The sequence below is a fragment of the Saccopteryx bilineata genome, chromosome 10 (genome assembly GCF_036850765.1).
Source record: "Saccopteryx bilineata isolate mSacBil1 chromosome 10, mSacBil1_pri_phased_curated, whole genome shotgun sequence".
NCBI lineage: Eukaryota > Metazoa > Chordata > Mammalia > Chiroptera > Emballonuridae > Saccopteryx > Saccopteryx bilineata.
In genome coordinates this window covers 60,348,649-60,375,576 of record NC_089499.1, presented here as the reverse complement: position 1 = coordinate 60,375,576, position 26,928 = coordinate 60,348,649, and the positions used below count along the sequence as shown (strand labels likewise).

Sequence of the window (26,928 nt, the reverse complement as noted above, 5' to 3'; positions counted from 1 at the left end):
CCATTCATGTGGGATTAGAGTTCCAGTAGGACCTCCTTTTAATGAATTACATCTGAATGACCCTGTTTTCAAATAAGGTCACAGTCTGAGGTACTGGGGGTTAAGACTTCAGCATGAAATTTGAGGAGACACAATTGAACTTATAACAGGATTCTATGAATCCTTTTAAGTTTCTTCCAGCTCTGAAGTCCCATGAGGCATTATTGAGGTCTGAGTACTTTAGCGTGGCCAAATAAATGAACCCCTATGAGCAGGGCAAAGAACACTGGTGTAGGAGTCAGGGAACATGCCACTCAAAGGAAGTGTTTGATTTTTCTTTTTAATTTTTGAAATCTGTCTACTTAGTTGGATTTTCTCTGTGATAATTACCTTCTATATCTTTACTCCAATCTAAAGTAATTATTCTGCAGACCAAAGAAGAGTGTGGTTTTAAAGACACCTTGAAACTCTCGAAGTCCCATCTGGGTGTATTATTATTATCCTTATAATTTCTGAGGAGTAAAGGGCAACGTCGATCCCCACGTGGGGATTCAGGCTGTCAGCAGCGCTGGCTTCTCCGTTCCTACTCACCTCTTTCCATCAGATGCAGGCCCAGCGGCTGTGTTTTCCAAAGCTCCCTGTGTTGTGAGATCTGAGCAAACTTGATCTTCCAGGTTTAAACTTAAATATTGTTTCCATTTTGAAGCCTGTTATGTGAGTGTACCACAAAAAGCATTTGGTTTTCCCCCCCCAAGCCCTAGGCTACAGTATGTAGGCAGTAACAGAATACTAGGAAGAAAGAGGGAGCCTGAAATGGATCCTCCGGCTCCGGGCCTATGTGGAGACAAAGCAGGATGTAAGTAAAGCCATTGCTTCTCTCGTCTGATCAAAGGTGAGATGGTAACCCGCCCCTCCTCCCCACCGCCCAGCAAGCAGTGAACACAGCCAGGCATCTCCTCCCAGTGACAGGGGATTCAACTCACAGCACCAACTCGGGCTGATCAGGGGTTGAAAGTGGGAGGCTGTGTGTGCCCAGGTTGAATAACGCACCGTTGAATGCAAATCGAATACATTATGGAACTCTCAGAGAAGGGAGCCACACACACCCACATTGTTGTTGATGGGTTACTCTTTTCATCTGCATTTGGTGGAGATGTGAGATCAGAATTTGTCAGCAGGACCTCAGGGTAAAAGGTTAGAATCACAGGACCAAGGAGGCTAGATCATCTTGAGTTTTACAACCACCCAGCATCTTATTAAATGCAGATTCTGAGTCCTCAGGTCTGGCTGGAGCATGAGATTCTTCCTTTCTGACAGGCTCCCAGGTAGGCTTGCCAGATTGAGGGGAGGGGGGTAAAGCTGGATGTCCAGTTAGGTTTGAATTTCCTATGTTTTCTCTGGCAACCCTACTCCCAGGCAATGTTAGTGTTGCTGGTATGTGGACCACACTTTGAGTGGCAAGAGTGTATATCATCAAAACATAAAAATTGGATGAAAACACGAGGCTGAGTGAGTGGATGCACATCTGGTACAATTTAAAAACAAGCTCGTGATTCACAGGATGGTCACACTCCGGCCTGCTTCCCGGTCATTGGCAGATGCAAGCCAATAGCAGCAAAGAGTGTCCGGACAGCTCTGGAGCTGAGGCTCCCTGCATCCCCGGCCCCGAGTCCTCATGTTGGCTTTAGGTATTTATTTGCTTAGTCACTTACTTATAATCGGAAAATCCAAAGTGAGGTTACGGCTTTCAGAGTAAAAAGGGCCAGAAAGAGCCGAAAACAATGCAACATTCTGTGCTGAGGGCCTTGGGATGGCATTTCTCTACATTCTGCCTCCCTCCCCGACCTGCCCTACAAAATGAAGGGGCCACCGGGACTCCACCTGCCACTCAGCCCACACAGCTGCTCTGTAGAGGAGGTGGAGCCAGGGCTGGAGTTTCCTCTGACTTTTGACATGCACACCCAAGGCTCTCCCTTCCTTTCAAGCTGCGATGACTGATTCCAGTTCCTTTGAGGCTAAAGAACCACCTGAGAAGCCCCTTACAGATGATTGGAAGGTTGGCTCTCGACTGCAGCTTAGTGAACATTTATTCCAGCCCCCAAGCCTGACAGGTGAAGGGGAGAGCTATGGAGACCTTCCTCCTCCTTGGAGCCCCTTTCTCCTTTGCTGGCTGCACTGGTGTACACCTTGTCAGAGCTTCACCCAGGGGGATGCACTGGGTTCAATCCGGTCTTTAGGATCTGGTTTGTCAGCAATCTCTTTGTTGGTTTTGTTCTATTTTAAAGTATAGCAGGATTGCCTATATTCCTCATCTTCCTGGCCTGTATCTGTAATGGAAACCACTTCCCTTCTGTTTATCCATTCTTGAGACTGGGTTGGATCTTGTATATATATCTACCAGATTCTACTATGCTTGACAATTAATCAAAGGCAGACATCATACTTTCCTAAATTCAGTAGTGCCAGTCGTTTTATTCTACAGGTCCTTATTCAGTGTCTACTATGTGCCAGGTCTGTGGAAAGCCACAGCATATCGTGTCTGATGCTTAGATCAACCACGGCAATGACTAAGCACAGTGTTTTCAGCTGAAATGTTCACAGGTTATTCACTGTAGCACATTAGCAGGCTTTAATTTCTGAAATGCTTTCAAATAAGATCCTTTTTCAAATCCCATTTTTAGAAGTATTACATGCCCCCTCCCACTCAGTGATATGTAAAACCTGGAATGTTTTACTTTTTTTTTTTTGTCTACAGTTAATTCATGATTCAATTTTCATTGTAAAAGATTTAAGCTTTACTGAAGTAAACAAGTAAAACCCAAATGTTTCTTTCCCTCTGCTCTTCAACTCCACACTTCTCCCCAGAAGCAGTACACACCAAGTAATTGGTAGATTAGTTCTTCATGTGCATTTACAAATATATGTCCACTTGCAAGTTTCCTTTGTAGCCCGAATTGAATGCTCTTATACAGATGCTGCTGTGCATTGCATTTTTCATGTAACAACCTATCTTGGTTTATACAAAACTTCCATGTTAGTACATCTGAATCTAGCTCATTTTTTTCTAATAGCTAGAGGAGTGTTCTATAGAATTCCCCTGCCACGGTTTACTTAATTACTCACAGTTGGTAGATATTTAGATTATTTGCCTTTTTTTTTTTTTTTTTTGCTATGACAAATAAGCCTGCAGTAGACAATTTTATTTTATGTCTTTGGACATATGTGCCAGTATTTTCTCAGAATAGAGATTCAGAATTTTAATTTTCCCCATCAAATAGAGTTGATAAACTGATGAGAAGAGGATGATTCCAGTTGGCAAATGCATTCCAACCTGAGCCTTGGGGTTTCTCAGCCCACACTGTCCTCGTAGCACAATTCAGGATTGCCTGAGAGCCTTCTGTGTTTGGATACTGCTGGCTGATATTTTGAAAGCAGGAGTTAAGCCTCATAGATAGAAACCCTAAGAGTTACAATATTCTAATGCTTTAAAAATAGTATGAACTTTACTGAGCAGAAAGTGGAAAGAGAAGAAAAGGGGAGTTGCCCCAATGAATGGTTTAACACCGACATATTGAACAGAACCTCTATCAGGAAAAGAGGTGGGTCATTGTTTTTGAAAGTTGTTTTTTCATGCTTTTCTTCCCAGCTAAGCCAACTCCACAGACTAGTCAAAACTGAAAACCTAATGAGTTGATGTGAATTTTGCTGCAGATTTAAAAGTGCAACTCACAGGGTCTGGTGGGCATAGTTTCAAAGATGTCTCCTCAAGACTCCCATGCCTGTAGTCAAACACTAATCCAGGCATGGAGTGAAGGCCCTTTGCAGATGGAGTTAAGCTTACTAACCAGCTGATCTTTAAATGGAGAGTACCCTGGGTTATGCAGGTAGACCCAGTGTAATGACACAGGCCCTTAAGAGTGGAAGAGAAAAGCAGGAGAGTCAGAGACATGTGGAGGAATAGGAAGAGGAATGAGAGATGAGGTGGAAGGAGAGGTCAGAGGGATGCTAAGTGGAAGGAGAGGCTTTTGAAGATTGAGGATGGGTCCCCGAGCCAGAACGTACAAGAAACCCCTGGAAGCTGAGAATGACTCCTAGCCAACAGTCAACACGGACAGTCCTATAGCTACTTGGAACTGAATATTGCCAATGAGTTAAATGAGCTTAGAAGTAGATTTGTTCCCAGATGTCCAGAAAAGACTGCAGCCCTGCCAACAAATTGATTTTGGTCTTGAGAGAGCCAGAACAGAGATCATAAATGGCTTTTTCTAAGTTGCCAAATATGTGGTCAGTTTGTCAGGACGACAGTAGAAAACAAATCAGGAATGGAACCACCGTTTATATGTTGCACAGCAGAAAGGTACCCATAGGACAGGCGGGTACATTTCTTACTTCCTAGCACCTGAAGGAGGGTAGGGACCGGTGTTGTGATATGAAGAAGAACTCATATTATCTAAATGTTGCCCATGTGAGTGGTGCTGTGCTAGGTGCTTCATGTGCATTCCCTACCTGATTCTTTACAAAGAATGGTGCTTTTATTATCCTTTATATTTTATAGATGAGAGACTAGGCCTCAGAGAGGTTAGGTGCATGGGCAGGAGGTTACATGGCTTATAAATGGCAGGGCTGGGACTGAAACCCATAACTGTGTGACATCACACCCTAGTGCATGCACATCAACACTTTCACAATGCACCACCATGACCCCCCAATACAATATGAGGCTCAATCACTGATATTTAAACTCTTGCTAAACATTCACGTCCCAGAATGCCTTTTGTCACATAGAGCCCTTGACCTTGCTTCATTGCTGTTGGGATCCTTTACCATCAGATGCTGAGCAAAGAGGAAAAAAATCAAAGTTGGATGGTCAAGGTAACAAGAGACTCCTCCCCCGCCCTCAGGCTCTTCAAGCCAAAGTATAGTGTACACTCTTATATTTCTTTTCAAATCCTTAGAGGTCCCACTCGCTCTAGATTGTGTCAAAGATTACACTGTCTTCCCTGCACCAGGCACTCAATTCCAGAGGTGTAAGTTGTGATGGAGACATTTTTATACCTTGAACATAAACATGAGGAACCAAAAGGAGTATCAAGTGGAACAAGTGTGGTGTATAACTAACAGTTTATCTAGGAAAGGCTATGTTCCGATTTGATCTCAGTTGTCTGTACAGAAAGTGTAACCTCAGACTCAGCCAGTGGAAAGTCTGAGCATGCAACAAACTCCTTCTTGCATTTATTTATTCACATATTCCAATGTTAAACAAATATGAACTGACCTACTTATGGGACAGAGTTTGCACTGAATCTGAGGATACAGGGATGGGTAAGGAGAATGGATAAGCAAGTAATTTTAGTATGGTACGATACTACATACTATATGATATGTATGATAAATGCTGTGATGGAGAAGGTTCTGAATGCTATGAAAACACGAGGAAGGTTCTGGGTGCCATGAAAACATTTGGAGAAGTGCCAGACACAGATTCGGAAATTAGAGATAGGGGCCCCTCAACCAGGACCTACAGGAAAACTAGGAGTTAGCCAGGTAAGGTAAGTACGAGGTAGAGGGGACTATCCCAGATCAAGGGAATATCATAATGTAGGTCTGGTCTGGGAACACACATGTGTTCATAAATTTATCTGGAGTATCAGAGGCAAAGTGGCAGGACGACGAAGAATTAGGCTGATATCAGTAGGGGCTGAGGTCAGAAAGGATTTATACTATTTTAAAGAAACTGAACTTTAATATAAGTGAACTTTAAAAGCCATGGGGAAAGAAGCTGAGCAGGAACATGATCAGATGTGGGTGCTTTAGAAGGGCCTTTCCAGTGGAAGAATTAAAAATGGAGGGCTGGAGAGTGTGGTATCAAGGAACGACTAGGCCCAGGAGAGGCCACTGGATTCTATAGCTGTTCTGGAGAGAGCGGCAAAGGGAGTCGGTGGTGGCGTGGAGGGAAAAGGGAGTCTAGGATGACAGCCAGGCCTGCCTTGGCTGAATCATCATCCAAGTATTGCTCTGGCTGACAGGACCAAGCTGTGGTCTGCAGAGGTGAGATGGGATGAAAACGTGTCATTTGCGGAGGGCCTGAGGAGGAGCGGAGCACAAGAAGCACATCTTCCTCTTGCTGCGTGGGGCACCAGGGTGCCTTCGCGGACAGACAGCGCGCCGGGCAGCAAGAGGGCCTTCGTGGATGGGTGTTGGGGCTTTCACAGAGATGCCTCCTCGCAGTTGTTTGGAATATGCTGACAGAAGAATAAGAGCTCTTAAGAAAACAGAGTCCCAACCCCGTAACACAACAGGAAGTGATACATTTTCAGAAGTTCTCTTTCTTTCCTGTGCCCTTGTTTTTTACAGAGGAGAATGCTTTTCCCATAGAAGGTGGTGAGTGCAGGTTGCTCTGGGGGCCTGGGAAAGGGTCAGTGCAACTGTGATCTGCCCACTCCACGTGCCCTACGGATCTGTGATGTCTTGATAGGTGTCTTGACTCATGGCCTCAATATATCATGTTGGGCTTCTAGTCAGGAATTGAGTTCTGGAAAGAGCCAGCATGCTGGGGGCTTAGTAGCATTTGCTTGGTCAAACACCTCTGGCTGCTATGACCCCATGGCTAAGGCCTAATACAATCTGACAGGTCAGGATTACTCAGATCTGCTTACACAGTGGTGGTCCTTCAGTCCCCTTATTACTATAGGTCTGCAACAAGGAAGGGAGATCTTTCATGAGCAATTATGTGAAATGCATTCAATGCCTAGCAGTGTTGTCCAGCTACTATCTACTGCTTTGTTCTGCACATTATCTGTCTCCCTCTCTTCTGATACCAGTAGCTTGATTTCCTTTGGTGAATTCTTTTCCGTTTTTGCAGTGCTGAAGAAGTTTACTTGCTTGCCTAGTACTTTGTCAGATATGGGCACATGACTCAAGCCAACCAATTAGAATCCTCTTCCCCATCCCCGGACTTGATCACTCAGAGGAAGTTGTCCTTTGGGCCATACTGATTGGTTCAGGGATGGGCACATGACCCAGCTAGACCGATTGAGTCTCAGTTCTGAGACTGGGTTAGGACTACTTGGAAAAATAAATGCTTGTTCTATGAAATTGTAAGTAGGCATGGTGATGTTTGGGGTGCCATGAGCCACAGCATGAAGAGAAGCCTGCCTGAGAAGGAAGTAAAAAAGAAGAGAAAATCAGACAAGAGAGAGCTGAGAGAGAGAGAGAGAAACAGAGACAGAGACAAACCCTGGGGTCATTATTTGATTCCCTGAATCCATCTGTGCTTAAAGCCAGCCAAGTCTGAATAATTTAGTTACAAGAACTAATAAATATCTTTCTCAGTAAGCTACTTTGAATCCTGATGAATAGAAATTATGTCCATTATTTAGTCTTGGTTCAAGTCAATTTAGCAATTATTTGAGATCTATGGCTGGAGCTATACACCTCATAACTACAAAGAACACACAAGGCATGATATGGTCACAGCCATAATTATTATAATCATTGTTCCATTTATTGGACATTTCGCATTATCAGGCACTCCTCAGCACTTTACTCACATGGTTTTATTTGATTCTTTGAGCAGACCTTTGAATTACTTGCATTTTACAAAAGAAGAAACTAGACACAGAAAGGTTAAGAAATATATCCAATATAATAATGATAAAAAACAAAAATAGCTAGTACTGAAGAGGTAAGCTATGACTTGTTTATTATGGCTCCAAAGCGTGTGTTCTCACTACCCTGCTTTCTTGCCCTCTTCCAACTTGGAGCTCACACTCCAGTTAGAAGGATATAAGGGGAACATACTAGGTTGCTGCAGAACAGGTGAGGTTACTCCCTCCCATCCCCAAGGACTTGGAAATAAAGGGAAATAGGTCACACATCCATGAAAGCAACATAGAATAGGTTGAACCGAGTTTACCAAGTTGCCTTAAAGATCCACAATGGCTCCTAGTCAAATCAGGCTAGATCTAGCTGCCTGAATGCAGTGAGAGCAAAGAAGGAAGTATGTATGAGAAGAGAAACCAGCCAACTATGGAAGCCAAGAACAAGGGGGCTGGAGAGGAGGGCCTTGGGGATGCCCATCCTTGCACTATAAACATGGGAGTCACACCAGTGGGGCTTTCTGATGGCCAGACTGTCCCTATGGAAAGATAAGTGAGGAGGTGGTGGCCACAGAACCCAGCAGTCCCTCTTTTTGTGAAAGTTTCCATGTCCACGGTGGGTTAGCACACTGGGCCTCCCAGCCTGATAGCTTTAAATGCTTGCTTTCAGCCAACACCCCGAGGTCTGGGGAGGCCATGTTCCTCTTCTGCATGACCTTACTATTCTCTCTTTAAACTGTTTTTAAACCACTCTTTTTTTTTTTTTTGTAGGGTGGGGACTGCTTGCCACACATAGATGTTCCAGGTTCTGTAATGATGGCCTAATGTCATTGTAAATGAACAACGTGGCATTCACAGCCTAGTTTGGCTTCCCTTGTGAGTGTGCCTACAAGAAACTGGGGTGGACAGGGCTTGCAAGCCTTTGGGCCATACGTCTCTTGGGGTTCTCCATATGAAATAATCAGTGTGCTGGCAGCTGACAACTTTGGAAGCTTCTCTTTGGAGATGGATTTTGGCTTCACACCAACAATTTTTTAGACTGGAGGCCAGGCCTAGACAATGACAGTGACTATTTAAATCACGTTCTCCCATGCACACACAGCTATGCCCTGGACAAGAAGGGCTGAACAGACAGAAGAATATGCACTTGGAGTTAAGTGAACTTGAACTTGAGTCCCAGCTTCACCATAACTAAGCTGTGTAGACAAGTTCTCCAACTCCTTAAGTCTCCATTTCCTGCCTGACCAGGTGGTGGCGCAGTGGATAGAGTGTCGGACTGGGATGTGGAAGACCCAGGTTCGAGACCCCAAGGTTGCCAGCTTGAGCACGGGCTCATCTAGTTTGAACAAAGCTCACCAGCTTGGACCCAAGGTCTCTGACTTGAGCAAGGGTTACTCGGTCTGCTGTAGCCCCCACGGTCCAGGCACATATGAGAAAGCAATCAATGAACAACTAAGGTGCCACAACGAAAAACTTGATAATTGATGCTTCTCATCTCTCTTTTTCCTGTCTATCTGTCCCCATCTATCCCTCTCTCTGACTCTTACACTGTCCCTGTTAAAAAAAAAAAAAAGGCTCATTTTCCTCATGTAAAATGTAAGGATAGTAGCAAGATGTTCCTCAGAGTGGCTGTGAGGACTAAAATGAAAGAAAAGAAGAATGGAAAAGGTTCAGCAGGCACCTGACACAGTTGCGCTCATTCGCTCTCCCATCACTGACGTCATTGCATCCTCTGGCAGAGCACGCCACTCTGTTTGCCTACTTTTCCATATACAGTCCAGGCCTGTGTGTCCAGGACAGTGACACAGGTCATCAGGAAGGCAGGGCTACTTCCTGATGAGAAAGAGAGCATCTGGCCTTACAGATAGGCTGGCCACTCAACTGTCCACAGGATTCAGACTGATACTGTCAATGAGGGAAATGGGCCAGGTGGCACTGACTGGGCGGAGTGTCAGCTGGCTAGAGAGGATCACCAATAAGCTCAAGACTCTTGTGTCGTCAGGGAACTCCAGCCCAGTCTGCCTGTATCTGTGCATTTTCCAAGAAAAGCCAAGAATCTAGATTTCTTTGTGGAATATCCCATTTTTACATGAGAGCAACTAAATTAAATTCTTTTAAAGACTCTTCAGGCCAAGCAACCAACCCATGCGACAGAAACTGTTGGAGCTTTAACTTAACAGCTGTACCTTAAAAACCAGGCAGGCTTGGGGGTGGGGAGGGTGTCTGAGTCTGAGTGTCCCTTAGAGCAGATCCCACGGTGAGGATGCAGTACAAACATTGATTTGGGATGGGATCCCAGAAAACATCAATAGGGCTTTCATCCCAGAAAACATCAGTGGGGCAGGGATGGGAAGGTGGCCAGCATGGGGTGTGGTCAAGTTCTCAGGTGGGGACTGGTGATGAGGACTTACTCCTGCAAGGGACTGCCAGTGTTCGGCACATGCGTCAGAGTCACCTGCTGGAGGGTGAGGGACAAGGGGTCAGTCTCTGGCTGAGGGCTGCCCTAGGACATCAGTACCTCACACTCCTCACCTGGCATGCGCCTACATGGGGTGGGCTTGGGGTGGGGCCAGAGGAGCCCTGGGGCAAAGGCAGGCCAGGGTCAGCAGTTGGAGGTAGATGGGACAGCTCAATGTCTGTGGGAGCAGGGAGGGGCAGAAGTCAGCGCCAGCTTGAGAGACCCCTCACGATGTTCCGTGTACCCCAGCCATTAGGGGTGGGTGCTGAAAGCCTTCACATTGGCTTCGTTTGTCCCATCAGATGCAGCTTCCAGCACATGGCTCTGGTCTCCTGCTTGTGCCAAAGCAGGAGTCAAGGCTGGAAAGAGATGTGAGCTCCTGACAGGAATGCCTGCTCACCGCGCTTGCCTCTCGAGGATCTGCTTGTCAATTATAGAAAGATCTACGGGATTCCGTTCTCCTCCATTATCTTCTACTGGGGTCTCCAGTGGCAACTCTGCAACCGTTTTCTGCAGAGTGGTTCAAATTGCTTTATATCTCCTTAGCTGCCAAGTACAATGTCATAAGCAATAAATAAATAAATTGTTGGCCTATATGGAAAGCATATTTTGTCCAGATGCGTCCTTGAAACTTCAGCCCTGAAACATGAAAGTCAGATTGAAAACCACATTCTCAAAGCTCCGGGGGGGGGGGGGGGGGGGTTGGCTCACACGGAAAAGCCGTTTGATTGGCAGTTGCTGCCACCCAGCACCCGATGTGTGTCCTGCAGCTAGGCTAGGCAGCATGGCTCCTGAAAAACCAGGCTAGCGAGTTCTTCATATGAGTGTCGCTGGCTCAGTATTGCTGGCTCGGCTGGGCAGCCCAAGGGCAAAGGCAGAGTTGAGTTTGGAGGGTTGCTCAGTGGAGGAGCTGAAGCCTGTGTGTTCCTCTTGATCTCCTCTACCAACTGGGCTGTAGCAAGCCTTTCTCATCAAAGGGCTAAACCCAGCACCCTTGTCTGGAGTGTGCAAAGTTCCCAGCTACTTTGTCCCTGCTGCATGCTGACGGCGAGGCCAGGGGGCTATGTAGCCAGGAAGAGGAGAGAGATAGGGATGGCTGAAATCACCCAGAAAGATGCTCCATGCATTGCAGCTGGGTTAGCCAGCCCTACAATCCCAGGAAAGTCAGCACTCCAAGCTGGAGGGTAGGTGGCCCAGGAAAGCAGATGTCGCCCCAATAGCAGGAATCACCACAGAGAGCTCCCTGATGGGCGTGGGCTGCCAGCATCAGCTGGCTGGGAGCACTTTTAAATGTCATCTTTATTGCTCTTTCAAGTAAAAATATATGCTCATAAAAAGGCAGACTAGAGATGCGTGAGGTAAAAAAAATGAATGTTCCCTCTTCAGCGCCCTCAAATCCAGCCCTCTTTGTCCTTCAGATATTCTTCCAGACTTCAGCGTGCACACACAAACACACACATTTTTACAAGGAATGAGCTTGTCCTCTATAAATTACCCCCCTTTCACACTTCATGAGTCTTGGCCATCTTTCCAGATCAGTATAATCTTTGTCATTGTTCTGTGGTGCTCTTTTGATTACAGTAATTTGTTACAGTTTTCAAGGTGACTTCGAAGAGTGCTTCCCAAGTTGCCAGCCTTTGCAAGCGATCAAAGATGTTACTGGCTGACTGTGCTCTTACTGTTTGTGGTGGAATACTCTTCGATTATCTTACCTCTTAAATTCAATAGAATTAAAGTGAAGAATAGAGGAAGCCATAAAAAAGTGATTATGGAAATAGTGATTTTGGATATATATATATGTATATTTACATGAAATGTCTGTGTGTGTGAGCATAACGTGTAATAAAATTCAAGAGAGATAATCAGCTAAGTAAAACTAGATGTCACTTCTATACCTGAGTTAGTTTTCTTGAACGAGTTCCTTCACCCACGGGCCAAGATTTAATGTTAGACTTGTGTGCATTCCCTGACCAGCAGCCCTGCTTGGCATATAAGTGTGAGGCTCCTGTAGGATGCTATAGGGTGAGTGTGGATACAGGCCGTGGCTCACCGACTGACTTCCATCCTTTCAGTCTTAGTGTGCTTAACTTTCTCTGTGGCTCTGTGTCCTCATTTCCCAAAGCAAATGATGACATGGACTTCCTAGCATCACTGAGAAGACAGGAGGAGAGACAGCCTCTGAAGCCTTGCCCAGCACTGAGGACACCCTCAGCACGTAGAGCTTGTTAGGAGTGGGAAGAGGTGTGTGATGCCCAGCAGACAGCTGCCGTCTGCCAGGTGTGTGTGCCCAGACGTGAGATACACACCCTGCGGGCATTGCCCTTTACACATGCTCATTGTCTTTTCCCAGCACAGTACTTGAGAAAGAATTGTGGAAAATAAAATGAATGTAAAATTATTTTTAAAGTCAATAGTCAACTAAAACTATTCCAAAATGCCTTGGAGGTTGTCGCAAACTATCATCTGTTCTAGACCAGAAACAGAACCCGATTTCCAGTTGTGGATGATAAATAAACACAGTACACTGCCCTTTACAACGAGTGGCTATTTTTTTAACCCATGCAGATGTGTCCTATTTACATTGAAGCTGTCATACAAATTAGCAAAGGCCCACAGAATCTGAAAAAAGGCAGGCTCCAAGCCCTGAAATGTTCACAGGAATGGAAAATGGCTTATCCCTCTTCTCGTAGCTGTGGTGTTGCAGTCCTGGTCGGTACTGATTGGGAAAAATTGAAGAGCTTTTCCAGGCCAACAGAAATGTTTGCTGACCAAGCAGCTCTGAAGCTAATCTGCGAGGCTGGGTAAAATGAAATGCAATAGGCTTGGGAGCTGTTGTGACTTCGACTTTTTTGCAGTCTGTGAAAAGCCTTAAGCCTTTAACAGGTATGCAAATCACTTCATTTGGTATATGGCAGATTGAGTCTGAATTAAAACACCAATTAGAGCTCAGTGGATGATTTCCTATTTCTCTTAGTATAAGATTTTCTTGGACAAATACTTGTTGGACTACACCTATCAGATATATCCCTTATCAATGAAATATATTTGTGGAAAGGGCCACAAAGTCAAAACAAATGAGGACTGGGCAGCTATTCAAATGCCATGTTTTTAAATCCATTCCATCCGATAAAGAGATAACAAAGGCTCAGAGAGGCAGCAGACCAGCTCAGGGTCCCTTGGCGGGGCCTGAGCCTCACATCCAGGAGTCTAGGCCTCCGCTAAACGCTCTTTCCACTGGACCTCTTGGCTTCCTGGTCTTTCACATGGACACAAAGATGTAAGCAATTTAAATGTAACCATTAAAACTCCTGTGGCTGATCTTTTCTAGAGAGGCAAAAAATCCATGATTATGTGAATATAAAGAGACATTTTGGTTCCAGAAGAACAATTCATGAATTCTCCCAGCACGGGACCTGCAGAGGGCCAGCCTCCAGTGACGGCCAGGACAGTCCCCTGCCCACAAAGCAGTGGGGCAGAGTTGCCTTTGCTATCCTCTGAGAGGCACAGACAGAGGCTCTGGGGATATAAGGAGGGTGGCTTTTCAGTTCTGCCTAGATGATTCAAAGAGCTTTATTTGACCTGGGTCTTGAAGGGGAAGCAAGCTTTTCCTCAGGAGAGCATTCATTCAATCGTTTCATTGGAAAAAAAAATGTATGTCTTTATGGCAGGTAAAGAAGTAGTAAAAATAAAGCAGTAAACATATTCTGCTCTTGGGGATTTTACATTCTCCTGGGAGGGATCAGAAATCAAACAGGTAAATAAATGAAGCTGTAAGGTGATTTTATTTAGTGATAAGCATGAAGAAGGAAATGAGGTGATGTGGGGGAAAGCCTCCAGGTGAGGACACTGACTCCGAGAAAATGGTCTGCAAGGTGGCTGTGGGAGTGTGACCCCTGGGCTGAGAAGGCGCCTGCACAGAAGGAGCCCAGTGGTGGTGGTCAGGGGCCACAAAGGAGAGGAGGGGGCAGAGGGGACGGGACAGGTGGGCAGCAGCCAGTTTGCACAGGGCCAGTTGTCTGGAGTAAGTAGGCTGAATGTCCTTGTAGGAGAACTGGGGAGCCCCGGGGGGCTGCTGAGCGGGAGAGTGCTGAACTATTTGAAAGAGGAAGCAGAGAAGCATACAAATCTCAAAGGTAAGGATGGAAGGGGTCGCGGTGGGCTGCCCGCCAGAATGCCAGGCAGTCACCCTGGATTTCACCAGCGCTCTCTTTAGGAACATACGTAGATAGAAACAAAAGACAACACATCCTTTTGTTTCACAATGAGGAAACTGAGGCTCAAAGAGTAAACACGTGCGGCCAGCTGGGCAGTGGAAGGGCTGGGCCAGGACGCGGGACCTGGGACGCCAGACTCTCTGCTTTCCCCTTCCTATCTTCTCTGCCTCCTCGCCCACAGCGTATCTTCCGAAGACGTGGATTTAAAATCTGTTCCCCATCAGACATTTCAGAGAGAACTTCTACGGTTTGTTTTCAGTAGTGTGTTAAAAGGCAGTCACCTTGAATGACTTCTGCTTGACAGAAGTGTCAGGATTGTCACCACTTACTCCGAGGAGCAGCAGCACATCCAGCTCTGCCTCTGGGAGGAACTGTGAAAGTGGGCGAAGAGCCGCTCACCAGAGCTAGAACTGGGGTTCGGGGTGCCCTGACTGACTCTGTGACCTTGAGGACATTCCTTCTTCACTCTGGACCTGCTCTTGTTTAAGTGTGAAATAACAGGGCTGGGACATAGGCTTTATTATAGAGTTACTTCGAATAATTTTGAACCAGACGTCATCAACAGACTGTTGCAGGACTTCTCAGAGCCTTCCTGGGCTGCAGCACTACCAGACTCCAAGGGGGAGTTCGAGTCCGACACATGACACAGATGCATTTATGGAGATGACCCTGGAATGCTTCTGAAGGGGAACACCTCACAGAACTTGAGTCCCTCAGGATGTACTCAGGAGACTACCCTCGGAGATCAGTCTGAGGCTCTGAGACATCAAGATCATGGGGTCCTCCTTTACTCTGCTCTACTCATCAGTGGCAGAGAGTGACAAGCTTTCAGTGTCTTGGCCATGCATGTTGCTTCCCCGCCCCACTCTTATTCCCTCTCTGCTGGTCCCATCCAGTGACCCACAAAGGCTCTCTTCTGAAGGAGCATGAAGAGAGAAACAGCGTCTGTCCCTCGGCCCCTGGGAGCCCTCTGAGCTCCAGCCCTTTCCCGATGCCCGGACCACAGCAGCCAGGTCCCTGACACCTGAAGGGCGATAATGATGTCCTCTTTTGGTAGACACACTGTAGGTCCTGGTCCCTCTTTCTCCCTAGGAGCTTTCCCTATAGATTGTTTCAAGGTGACCTAGGAGGCAAGAGCCAGTGTGGTGCGTCTCTAATGCCTTGCACGGGCCTGTCATCATCACGCCAGTGTCTGCTATTTACCGAGCACTTACTGTGAGCCAGACTGTGTAGATTTGTCTACACTAACTCCCAGTCCCCTCAGCGGCCTTAGGAGATGTAGACTCCATTATTCCTACAATGTAGGTGAGGACACTGAAGCTTAGTCAAGCTTAATAACTTGTCAAAAGTCTTACTGCAAGTTCATGAGGAGGCTGGAAGTCCCACTGAAGTCTGTTTCTCAAGTCTGTGCATTTGATCATTATGCTGTATTGCTCTATTGATATTTGAATGAATGAATGAGTAAATTAATGAACAAATGAACATGTAAGGGAAAGGTAACCCCCATCTCATGGACTGCTGGCCCAGGGGGAAAGCAGTCATTACCCTTTTGGGCCACCAGCTTCTTTGGATCTCATTCTCTCTCTCTGTCCTGCTACTCCCACCATAAAGGTCCAAGGGGGCACCGTGTAACTGTGGGGCATGGCGGCTCCCTGCGAGCAGCCCCTAGGAGCCCCAGGCACTCTGCACAGTATGCATGGTGGGGCAGCCTCAGTTGGAGCTGGAGCTCCATCAGCCGGTGGGCTCTCAGCCTGATGCGCTCCATGCTGCCACTGCAGACTTTCTCACCGAGCAGAGCGGAGGGCAGCTGTTCTGGGATTGAAACATGAAGAAAGATGGGCTGAGATCAGATAAGCATCCCTTCCCTAGCAGACGTACCTCCCAATTTGCAGGCCTTTGTTATATTACTTGCAGTAAAGGAATGTTGAAATGGAGCTCTAGCCTTGATCTGAATTATAATCTCTGAAGCTATATTTAAGTCTACCTAAAGATATTTCAATTTGCTATCTTTCTTTTTTTCCCCTCTCCTTGGCTCAGAGCACACTTCTATCCCTGCAGAACACAGAAAGCTGGGACGTATTTCTTAATGTTTTACATTACAGTTGTAAGTCCTTCTTATCCTTTGATAATCATATTTTAACTTTTAGTCAATGTACTGTGGGTGTGCCTGTGTCTGTGTTCTATAGAAGTTCACATTTATACAAGCAGTGTTAACTCCTTTTATCTTTTTTTTCTCTCCCAAAAGCCATACTTGTAAGACTACATTCAGCAGCGGATTAATCTCCAAATAACTTAGTTCAGCTTTCACAGCTGCTGCCAAACAGCCTCTCTCTCCTGAGCGGGTGTAGATGGTGTGGTGGTTATGTTTAACAAGTCTTTTGGGGGGCAGGGGGTGTAGCACGAGGGTAAGAACTAGGCAGGGAGGTCACCAAAGGCAGGTGAATGCTGCCCATAGAGGAGCCCATGGTGGACTTCAGCTGGACAAGAACAAGTTGTGGCTGGGGAGGGCTTTCCTTCAGCAACTGACCACTGCTGAGCTGAGTAAACCAAGGAGCTAGGGCGGCCTCGTCGTGTGTGTGTCTGTGTGGGTGTGTGCATGTGCTGGAATGTGTGAATGTGTGTGTCTTGGATGGGAGGGAGCCTACACTAAGACCATAGGTTTTAGTGTAGATTTTGTTTGAAATATCATTTGTTACTTATTCCCTCTGTAACCTTAGGCAAGTTGCCTGGCAGAGCCTCAATTTCCCTTTCTGAAAATGAGGATTCATTCATTATTCAGCAGGTATTGGTTGGGTGCCTACTCCCTTTCAGGCACTGTTCTAGGCACTAGGGATTCAGCAATAGCCAAAAAAAAACCCCAAAACATCTGCCCTTATGAGACTTCCATTCAGCTGGGAGAAAACAAAAGGTACAGGGAGGATTTTTTTATAAGGATTAAAACAGGTTGTGCATATAAAATGCCTAGAGCACTGTTTGGCACATAAGGCTTTGGTTAAAAAGAAGATTATCAATATTTTTATTTTTTAGGTTATATTTACAAAATAATACCCCCCCAATAAGTCATGTGTCTAAATTCTACCACTTTATTTTTAAAACTTATTTTCTTTAAGAAGTAACATGAGAGTGCTTTGGGAAGAGATGGTCTGTATATGTTTTGCTACATCGGTCTAAACAGTCCATCTTTGCAGCAGACATTGCGAGGGATAAAGATGCTTCTTGAGTGGACTTTACAAGGAAGATCCGCTCTCAAGTGACAGCTCAGACATGACGAACTGGAATGATACAGAAAAGAATGTGTGAAGGGGTTGGATTATGAATTGCAGGGCAATTACTTTCTGCAAACTGATATGCAAGAAAAAAGACACAGGCACACCTTGTTATCAGGAAACACAATAAGCAAAAATTCACTCTTAAGGAATTGCAGAGTAGGCAACCCCTATGTAAAAACAAGTTGTTATTAAAATAAAGGGGGGGATTGTGAAATTGGTTTGGAATGTGGACCTCATTTTCCACTAGACTAGTGTTCCTGGACTGATCCTCAAGTATACTTAACATATACACACCTGAAATGTATCTTTCCCCTTTACCAGCCTCTCTATGCAAATATGGGAGAATGCATTGTGGGGGTCAGCTTGTCCCTCTACCCATTTTATATGAGTTCTCCTAATCCAGAAATTCACTATGAGAATTCACTGCTTGTTCAAGATCAAAAGAAAGGCAAAGTTGTAACATTAAAACATTCACTATTTAATTGTCCACCTATCATAGTAGCCTGACTGAGACATCTTCCCCCTTTAATGCTGGGCTTTCCCCTATGTTGAAAGTCAACTGTTTGTGAATCTGTTTTTCTGAGTTATCCAGCATTCAGAAATATAGTGAAAGTATATTGGACATTACTTACAAAATGAAGTAGCAAAAAAAGATGCACGTTTTTATCAAGTTGATACTGGATATCAAGATTGTGTCACATGCAAATTCAAATATAAGAAATGACGATAACTAACTTGTTATCCATTAAAAGGAGACAAGGCTTCAAAGTGAATGACTGGCTGTTAGAGGTTTATTGTGATAGATCCTAGGGAAAACGGTACAAGTCTCCAATACCTTTGTGAATGTCTTGTTCTTAATAACTGTGGTGATGAAAGTGAAGGATGTCATATCCTACAACCTTGTTAAGGAAAAAATGGGCCAAATAAATCACTTGTTTTTATAAAAACTAGTAGTTGTTGACACTGTAACTTACATTTTATTAAAAAATGAGATATATGTATATACATTTCCAAAAAATTTAGCCTCATTTTAAAAGAGAAAATCCCAAATCTCTTCAGCACTATTTACTGTGATGCTTGGCAAAGGAACGCACTTCTCCAGTTCAGTTTTCCTCCAATAAGGAGAAACGAGTGTATTTGCACTGGGGAGGGTCTTGCTCCAGGTGACGGCTGCTTACACACTCTGGGTTAGGGGTGGCGAGCAACATGAGAACAAAGTACCTATCAGTCTAACTACTGTCCTGTCTACACTGGTGATGTGTGATCTTTTTAAGGTCATGGATGGCTTGGAAAGCAAGCGTGATGACTAGGGAGTCTTGCTCTAGAAAACGCACATGCACAAATTTCAAAGAGTTTATCTATTCTCTTAATGTCTATCCATGGATTGTAGATTCCAGATCACAGTTTAGATAACATTTGATCTGTACCCCTAACTCCTAATCATGTATTGTTTAACACAAACACACACACACACACACACACACACACAAAGTAGTGCCAGACAGTTCGTGTCTTCTCTTCTTTTTTTGTTGCTGATAGTGATCCTATGGGGTGTATGGCATTGTCCTAATTGTAACATTTGGAAAAACTGAGCATTGAGAAACTTAGGAAACTAATTCCAGGTCATAGTTAAGTGACAACTCTTGCATTTCAAACACTGGGGTTTTCCAAGGCCTAACCCCTTGTTTTTCTACAACATTAGGTCAGCTCTATATGTTCACATACTATACTAAGTTTTTTCTTAAGAAGTAACGTTTACACAGTCTTTTCTTGTTACACAAAACATGTATGTTTATTCCAAAATAATTACACATTTTAACTCTAAACTTTTAAAGTGCTCCCCATTCTTTACTTTTTTCACTTTAGATTGAAGAAAAAGAGGTATTATTATTATTATTCTCATCCTGTAGATGCTAAAATAGAAGTACTGGGACTTCAATGATTTGCCAAGATCAACCAACCTGTTGGCAGCACATTGATGCTCTAACTCCGGTTGCCTAGCCTGGGCCCTGGGCCTGCGTATGGGGCCATGCTGCTCCCTCAAACCACACCTTCCTTCTGGCATCTCTTTGACCGCTTTCATCCTGTCCACAAAGGCCCCTTTTTCATGATATGCCCACAGTCACTTCTTAGCTTACCTTAGCATCCCAAAGTCTGCAGGACATTAGTGAGTTCATCTCTCATTAGCATTGCACCATATCTTGAAACCCAGAGATCTAACATTTATAGAGAAAACTGCTTTGCATTAATACTTCAGAGTTGACTTTTATTGAAAATTTAACACTTATTTTTCTCTAAATATTTTATTTTTAATATTAGATGCTGACTGAAATCTAATTTTATTATGAATAGGAGCCACGGATTTCTCCAAAGATATGCCTGTCATGTAACATGTTGAAAATTAATGAGAAAATAACCATAACAATAGAGTTGGTCCTGTGCCAAATATCTATTCAGTGTTTTATGTGTATTAACTTGTGTAATCTTTGCAGCAACCATCAGAGCTAAGGATTATTGTAGTCCCCATTTCACGGATGAAGGTCCTGAAGCACAAAGAGGTTGAGTCACTTGCCCAAGATTGTGACCCTAATAAAGAATATGCATGCAAATTATGCCAAGTTTGGTGAGATTCAGCTTGGTGATATTGTTGCAAAAACCTTGAAAACAAAGTCATCCCCTAGAAGAGGCCTCAGAGACCTACATTTATCAAACATCGCCTTTCTCACAACTGTGTATCCACATGATGATTGACACTGGTAATGATTACCTCAAGGCAGGATAAGATTTTGAAACATCATCTCAGTCATCAAGGACTGAGCATTAAGGAAGTATTTAAGAATGTGTTAGCCCGGCTTTTTATTAAAAGTATTTAAGAAGTTGAATTCAAAATCTGATTGCTAATCCCATTATTTACCTTGATGAAACTTTGATAATACTCCTTTAAACAAAACACCTTGATCCCATTGAAAAATAGTTAATTGTATCAATATACATATAATTTTTATCCGTGATGATCTAAAAAACACTTAGAAATTAAAATTTTAACTTTACAAGGTAATACTTGCAAAAAAAAAGGTTCGCTTTGGGAAAAAAATAAATTATTATTAAATAAAAATAAAAGGCTTAAAACTTAAAAACTTGATCAGTGACCCATCAATGGGAGGGAAAAGAAGAAACTTTTGTCAGTCAGACCTGTCTTTTACCTGTGACCATAACAACCTCTTTCTTGACTTGTGCACTTGCTGACCAGTGTAATAGTGTCAGCAGCAAATTTCTCCACAATTTTCAAGAGTAAATTTCTAAGCCATGTTTTATCATAAAATTATAAACCCAGGGCAATCAAGTGGTAACAGATTTCATGATTATTTCCTCTAAGCAAACAGAGTCATGCATACCCCAGTATGTACATGACTTTCAGTGTAAAAATACCTCTTTCTTCCAGTCAAGGAAAACACTGCTCCTCACCTATTTCTGAACTGCTGGGTGGATCCTTAGGGTAAAACACCTCTAACTCCATATGCGACATGAATTTAACAGGCAAATCCCCTCCCCCTTCCTTTCTTCCCCTACCTGGCAGACTAGCTGGCACACTTCAGGATGGTGTAGGAATGGCACAGTATAATTATGTACAGAGTATATTTTGGAGTAGAAAACATAATCAATTAAACATTTGCTCTATGGAAGGTACGAGTTACAGAGATGAAACTCAACAGGTTCCTCTCAGGAGGGAGAAAGGGCTCACCGGTGGAAAACAGTGAATTTGGCTTTTCAGGTTCCACGTGTTTTCCTCTTTTTCCTGATGGTATAAGAAGGAGTCTCCGAATCACCCACAAACCCAAGCTCTGCATATTCCTCATTGTTTATTCATCAGCCAGTACTAAGCGCCTACAGTGGGCTGTTAGGGTCCCAGCGCAGCAGCAGGGACCTACTTTCCATCCAGCCTGTCTCTTCCTCCTGGGGATGAGGGAAGGCTACACTTCTCCAGCATGCAGCTCAGGTCTGGCCTGAACGCGGGTGGAAGTGATGGACAACACCTCTGTTCTTCACCACAGAATATCCCCTATTGTTCTCTTCTACCCTCTGAAGGCATATGATTTCTTGAGGAATCAAACTGAGGAACTTAATGAGATAGAAAGATGGCTGGAAAAGATGGCCAGCTAGGGCATATGGCACTTACAAGGGCACCAAGGTAGTTGAAGGTAGAAATGTCTGCTCTTCTTTTAACACTTTTTTTTTCTGATATGGTAAATAATAGTAGGGAAAGGGGCCAGGACTGAGAGGGATGGTTTCTGTGCTGTCAAGAATAGTAACCTACCCAGGCTAACTGAATCCAAAAGGAATATTCAGGAGTCAAGACTCTTTCATCAATTCAAACTAGTTTTTAAAGGGAAGAAGAAGACTATATTGGCCCTGGCTGGCTGGCTCAGGTGTAGAGCATCAGCTTGCCATGTGGATGTCCTGGGTTCCATTCCCAGCCAGGGCACACAGGAGAAGTAACCATCTGCTTCTCCACCCCTCCCCCTCTCCATCTCTCTCTCTCTCTCTCTCTCTCTCTCTCTCTCTTCCCCTCCCACAGCCATTGCTTGATTGATTTGAGCACATCAGCCCTGGGTGCTAAGGATAGATCCGTGGAGCCTCTGCCTCAAGTGCTAAAAATAGCTCGGTTACGAGCATAGCCTCAGATGGGCAGAGCACTGGCCCCAAACAGGGGTTGCCAGGTGGATTCTGGTCAGGGTGCATGTAGGAGTTTGTCTCTCTATCTCCTCTCCTCTTACTTGGAAAAGAATATATGGTCTCTTATAGCTGAAGAACCAAAATGTAATGTCATCAGGTTTGACTGGGTCCAGGGGATTAAAGAAATATCATTAAGACTCTATCTTAGCCATCCCTTCCTTAGCTTTGCTTTCACCTAAAGACATTTTATTCTTTAGAAGCAAAAGATTCACCATAAAATAGAAAAATAGCTTCTGACATCCCCGGATATTTATATATAATATAGATACCCCAGAAGTGTGGCAGCCTGCTCCCTAGTAGTTCCATCAAAAGTCCCCCCATGAAACTCATTGCACCAAATTTTGCCACATTTCCATCCATGAACCAATCACTGTGTAGGTAAGAAGTAGGATAGCTAAGAATAAGATATTTTCATTAATTAGGCCTGTGTCCTGTCTCCCAGGGTCTAGCAATGGGCAAAATATGATTCTCTGAAAAAAAAAAAGGCAAGATATTGCTACAGAAATGAACTGTATGTACCAAAGGATGAACAAGCACAAAAGAGCATCTCCTGCCGGACATTTGTTAAAAAGCTTCAGGGTTGAAGGCGGCACAGGACTGGATCTGGAGAGAGGGATATCAGGACCTTTGTCTTCTATTTCTCATGTGTTCTCCTCTCCCCTCTTGCCCAACCTCCTCTACCTTCATTAAACCCTGGCCATACGCTGCATGTCCCCACCACCTTTTCATAGGCTGACTCAGTCTTTTGGAATCCTTCTTTCTCAATCCCTCGAGGAGCAAGCTCATTGGTCAATCTCAGAATTAAGCCAGAAGCTACAGGTCGCCGGCCAGACTCACAGATGTATTTGCCTAAAGAAGTAGATCTCAGTTGGTACAGTCAATGCTGGCAAGTTAGGGCAGATCAAGCTGTTGGTTTCTTGTTCCAGGACTGGGGATAACGTAGGATCTCTAGAGAGGTATGTCAGAGAAGTCAATGAAATGTGTCAAGAATACAGAGAAACTTGGGCAGAATCAGGCTATCAGGCCATTTCTGGAATTGGGAGACTTGATTAAAAACCTGGAATTTCATTCCTTGACAAAGACAGATGGGCAAGGACTGGGCCATCGAGGAAGCAGGAGGATTAAGTTAGTCCCCGAGGCAGATGGACAGAGGCTCAGGCTAGGGCTTGGCTGCTGCACACAGCCACGGATTATTTTCTCCTGGGCAGGGAAAATGCAGTCAGGGTATCAGACCTGTGTGAATCGTGGTACCGTTTAGCACCAGGCAGCCCTCCGATGCTGCTTCCTTTCCGTTTGGCAAGGCTGTCCTTGGGGCTCCGCCCACCGTGGCTTGGCCTCCTCATCAGAGTGGTGTGCCACTTCTCTTTCAGCCTGGATCCAAGTGTGAAAACACCTCCTTCTGCCCTTGATACACTCATAAGCGGCCCAGGGCAGGGTGGTAAGTAATGTAATTTTATTAGACATACACCCCTCAGAAACAAAAGTGCCATAAATTGATTGGCTTGAGTTTAGTTGGGTTAAAAGCAAAGGAGTGCGTTTTTGACTATGGTGAAATTAGCTCAAGTGCTGCACACAGTCTTTCTTGGCTGATGCTAACAGACCTTTCAGACCAGGATGTTAAGTCTCTCCCCATCATTCGTTTGTTTGTTCATTAGTCTAACAGATACTGATGTGCATATTATAGACCAGGTACTGTGTCCCAGCATCCTCGTCCGTGGCCCTGGCTTGTGCTTTCTCTCCTTGTGGGCACCTAGCTTCCCTGCTCTCCTGGGTATGATTCACCATCTCTCCTGGTTACAGAGATTCCTCCTGTGAAATTCTGCACCTGAGTCCCCAATATTCGTCCCCATTGCCTTGAGATAGTCCTCTTCTCTGTCCATTTGGTCTGGGGGTATGCTAACACTACTTCTGAAGAGGAAGGTAGTGTTTCTGTCCTAGCACCTTGTCTCCCCAGAGGTGGGTGATATGTGTTCGTGCTCTCGGAGCATTGGGTTCTAGGCACAGCCAAAGCCCTCTTTTGACCTAACCTACATGTCCCAGTTTTCTTCACTGAGAATGACCTCCAGCTCTAAGCTCATTGCAGGGTCTGATAAGCTTACTGATCCTGAATCCAGTGAACAATTCACCTGGCTGCTAAGGCCTTTCTTCAGGCCTCGGGTAGTAGCCAGGGAGATGTAATAGGGAGTGCTTTTACCATCTATCATATTATCTTTTTTTTTTTCTTTTTTTTTGAAGCTGGAAACGGGGAGAGACAGTCAGACAGACTCCCGCATGCGCCCGACCGGGATCCACCCGGCACGCCCACCAGGGGGCGATGCTCTGCCCCTCCGGGGCATCGCTCTTTTTGAGACCAGAGCCACTCTAGCGCCTGGGGCAGAGGCCAAGGAGCCATCCCCAGCGCCCGGGCCATCTTTGCTCCAATGGAGCCTTAGCTGCGGGAGGGGAAGAGAGAGACAGATAGGAAGGAGGGGGGGTGGAGAAGCAAATGGGCGCTTCTCCTATGTGCCCAGGCCGGGAATCGAACCCGGGTCCCCCGCACGCCAGGCCGATGCTCTACTGCTGAGCCAACCGGCCAGGGCTATCATATTGTCTTTGAAACCAACCCGTATGCTTCCATCTCCAGCAAGGTAAGAGGTGGGCCGCTTGTGAAAGCTGCAGGTTCATGGTGAATACTACTCAAATAACATTTGGTGAATAAAAATTTTTTAAAAAGCCCTGGCTGGTTGGCTCAGTGGTAGAGCATCGGCCTGGTGTGCAGGAGTCCTGGGTTCGATTCCTGGCCAGGGCACACAGGAGAAGCACCCATCTGCTTCTCCACCCCTCCCCCTCTCCTTCCTCTCTGTCTCCCGCAGCCAAGGCTCCATTGGAGCAAAGTTGGCCCGGGCGCTGAGGATGGCTCTGGCCTCTGCCTCAGGTGCTAGAATGGCTCTGGTCTCAACAGAGCAACGCCCCAGATGGGCAGAGCATCGCCCCCTGGTGGGCATGCCGGGTGGATCCCTGTTGGGAGCATGCAGGAGTATGTCTGACTGCCTCCCCGTTTCCAACTTTAGAAAAAGAAAAAAAAGAAAAAATATTAAAGTTTTCTCGATTTCGATTTCCTTTTAGTTTTCAAAACAAAATCATGGTGATTAGCCAGCCTCCACCTTTAAGGAAGTCAGTTTAAAACCTAGTAACCAGCCAAAATCATAAAATATTTGAATGCTGTGTATTTATTAATTAGTGTATTTACTGGGGGGATGGGCAAGGACTCTGGTGCCTGTTCTCATGGTGCCCTTTGGCAAAAAGACAACAAACTCTAATGTGATTCTTAGAGGAATCTCTCTGAAGTAGTAAGTTGTTCATGGCCAACCTTTTAATTGTAAGTAATAATAATTCCAATAATATTATTAAGAACTGCCATTAGCACAGGAAGGACTGAACTCACTGACGTCATGTCAAAGCTATGCCCAGTGATGACTGCCTGGCTGAGCCCCTGAGGGAAGAACTTTCATAATCCATTGAAAACTTATGAGCTCCTTGTGTTTGCACCAAGAAAGAAATCAGCACTAACTGTTTGGGAAGCTGTGTAAAAATGGAGAAAAAACTACTTGTACTTTTAACAGCCTAATTAATAGCTGCAAATGGAGTTAATTCTCACAAAAACCCCATGAAGGAGGTTGGGATGTATGTTGACAATGGAAAATTATCCTGACTTTATAGGTGAGGGCAATTTCCAGACACTAGAAACAGGGAAAAAGAGAAAAGATGACTTTTTGTTATGGAAGGAACAGGGCCCTGGGCCAATGGGCTCCCTGTCTGGGTCGGGACAAGGGTGGTCATTGTGTAGGGGGACTGAATAGAGTTAGAGGAATCTGGAGTAAGAGCCCCACAGAACTGGGTTCAATTATTGCTTCTGCCATTTGTTACCTTTCTGGCCTTGAGCTAGAAGGTTTAACCTGTCAGAACCTTAGTTTTCTCATCAGTAAAATGGGAAAAGTAACTTGTGGAGTTGGAATGGTTGTTGAGATTATGTATATCAAATTCTTAGCCCATTGCCTGGCCCTGAGATCCCTCCTGTGAAATTCTCATTTTTATTCTTCCTTCACTAATTCTACAAATCGGTAACAAACAATGTGCCGGGCACTATACTGGCATACAGATCAGTTTTTATTGTTTTTTGGATTTTTTTGAATTTATAGTCTTAGGGGGAAAATGGCAAAAACAAGTGAACACATCAGTAAATGAAATGCTTGTAAATTGTACTAATGTTAAAGCCTGGCCACAGTGAGTCCTCCCCTGGAGTAATCCACTCCAGCAAATTAGTGCTGCCATTGTGCCTGTGAGCACAGTGAGTGTGGTTTTCCATAACTTGGGCTTCTGCGTCGGTCAGTCCTGGGTCAGAGCGGCTCGGGTGCCAGTCCTGCTCCCAGCCTGTGTCTTTGGGCAACCCTTCCCTGCTCCCTGAGCAGCCCTATCTCCCTCTGCACCCAGGGGTCAGGCATGGGGGGGTGCTCGGCAGTGTCTGTAACACAGTAGGGACTCAGCACAAAGAAATGGTCCCTTAACAAGGCTCCAGCTTGTCCTTTTAGCATCTAGCATCTATGGCTCATCCTTCCCTTTTCTTTGCCTGGGTGTGGACAAGAAAGTTCCTATCTCCAGCTGTGAGCGTTTTGAACAAAAGAAGGTCACCATTGGTT

The 26,928-nt window shown here is 44.9% G+C and overlaps 1 protein-coding gene across 3 annotated transcripts in view; it reads left to right on the top strand.

Moving 5' to 3' along the window:
• ERC2 (ELKS/RAB6-interacting/CAST family member 2) overlaps positions 1-26,928 on the top strand; it is a 1,144,388-nt gene that overhangs the window by 988,458 nt on the left and 129,002 nt on the right. The window contains exon 21 of one of the 3 annotated variants that reach the window (XM_066245245.1): positions 10,338-10,495. The exons of the other annotated variants lie outside the window; for them this stretch is intronic. The gene's annotated coding sequence lies outside the window, so the exon portion shown is untranslated. Of the gene's footprint in view, positions 1-10,337; positions 10,496-26,928 lie in introns of those variants that run through there. 3 annotated transcript variants of the gene reach the window in all.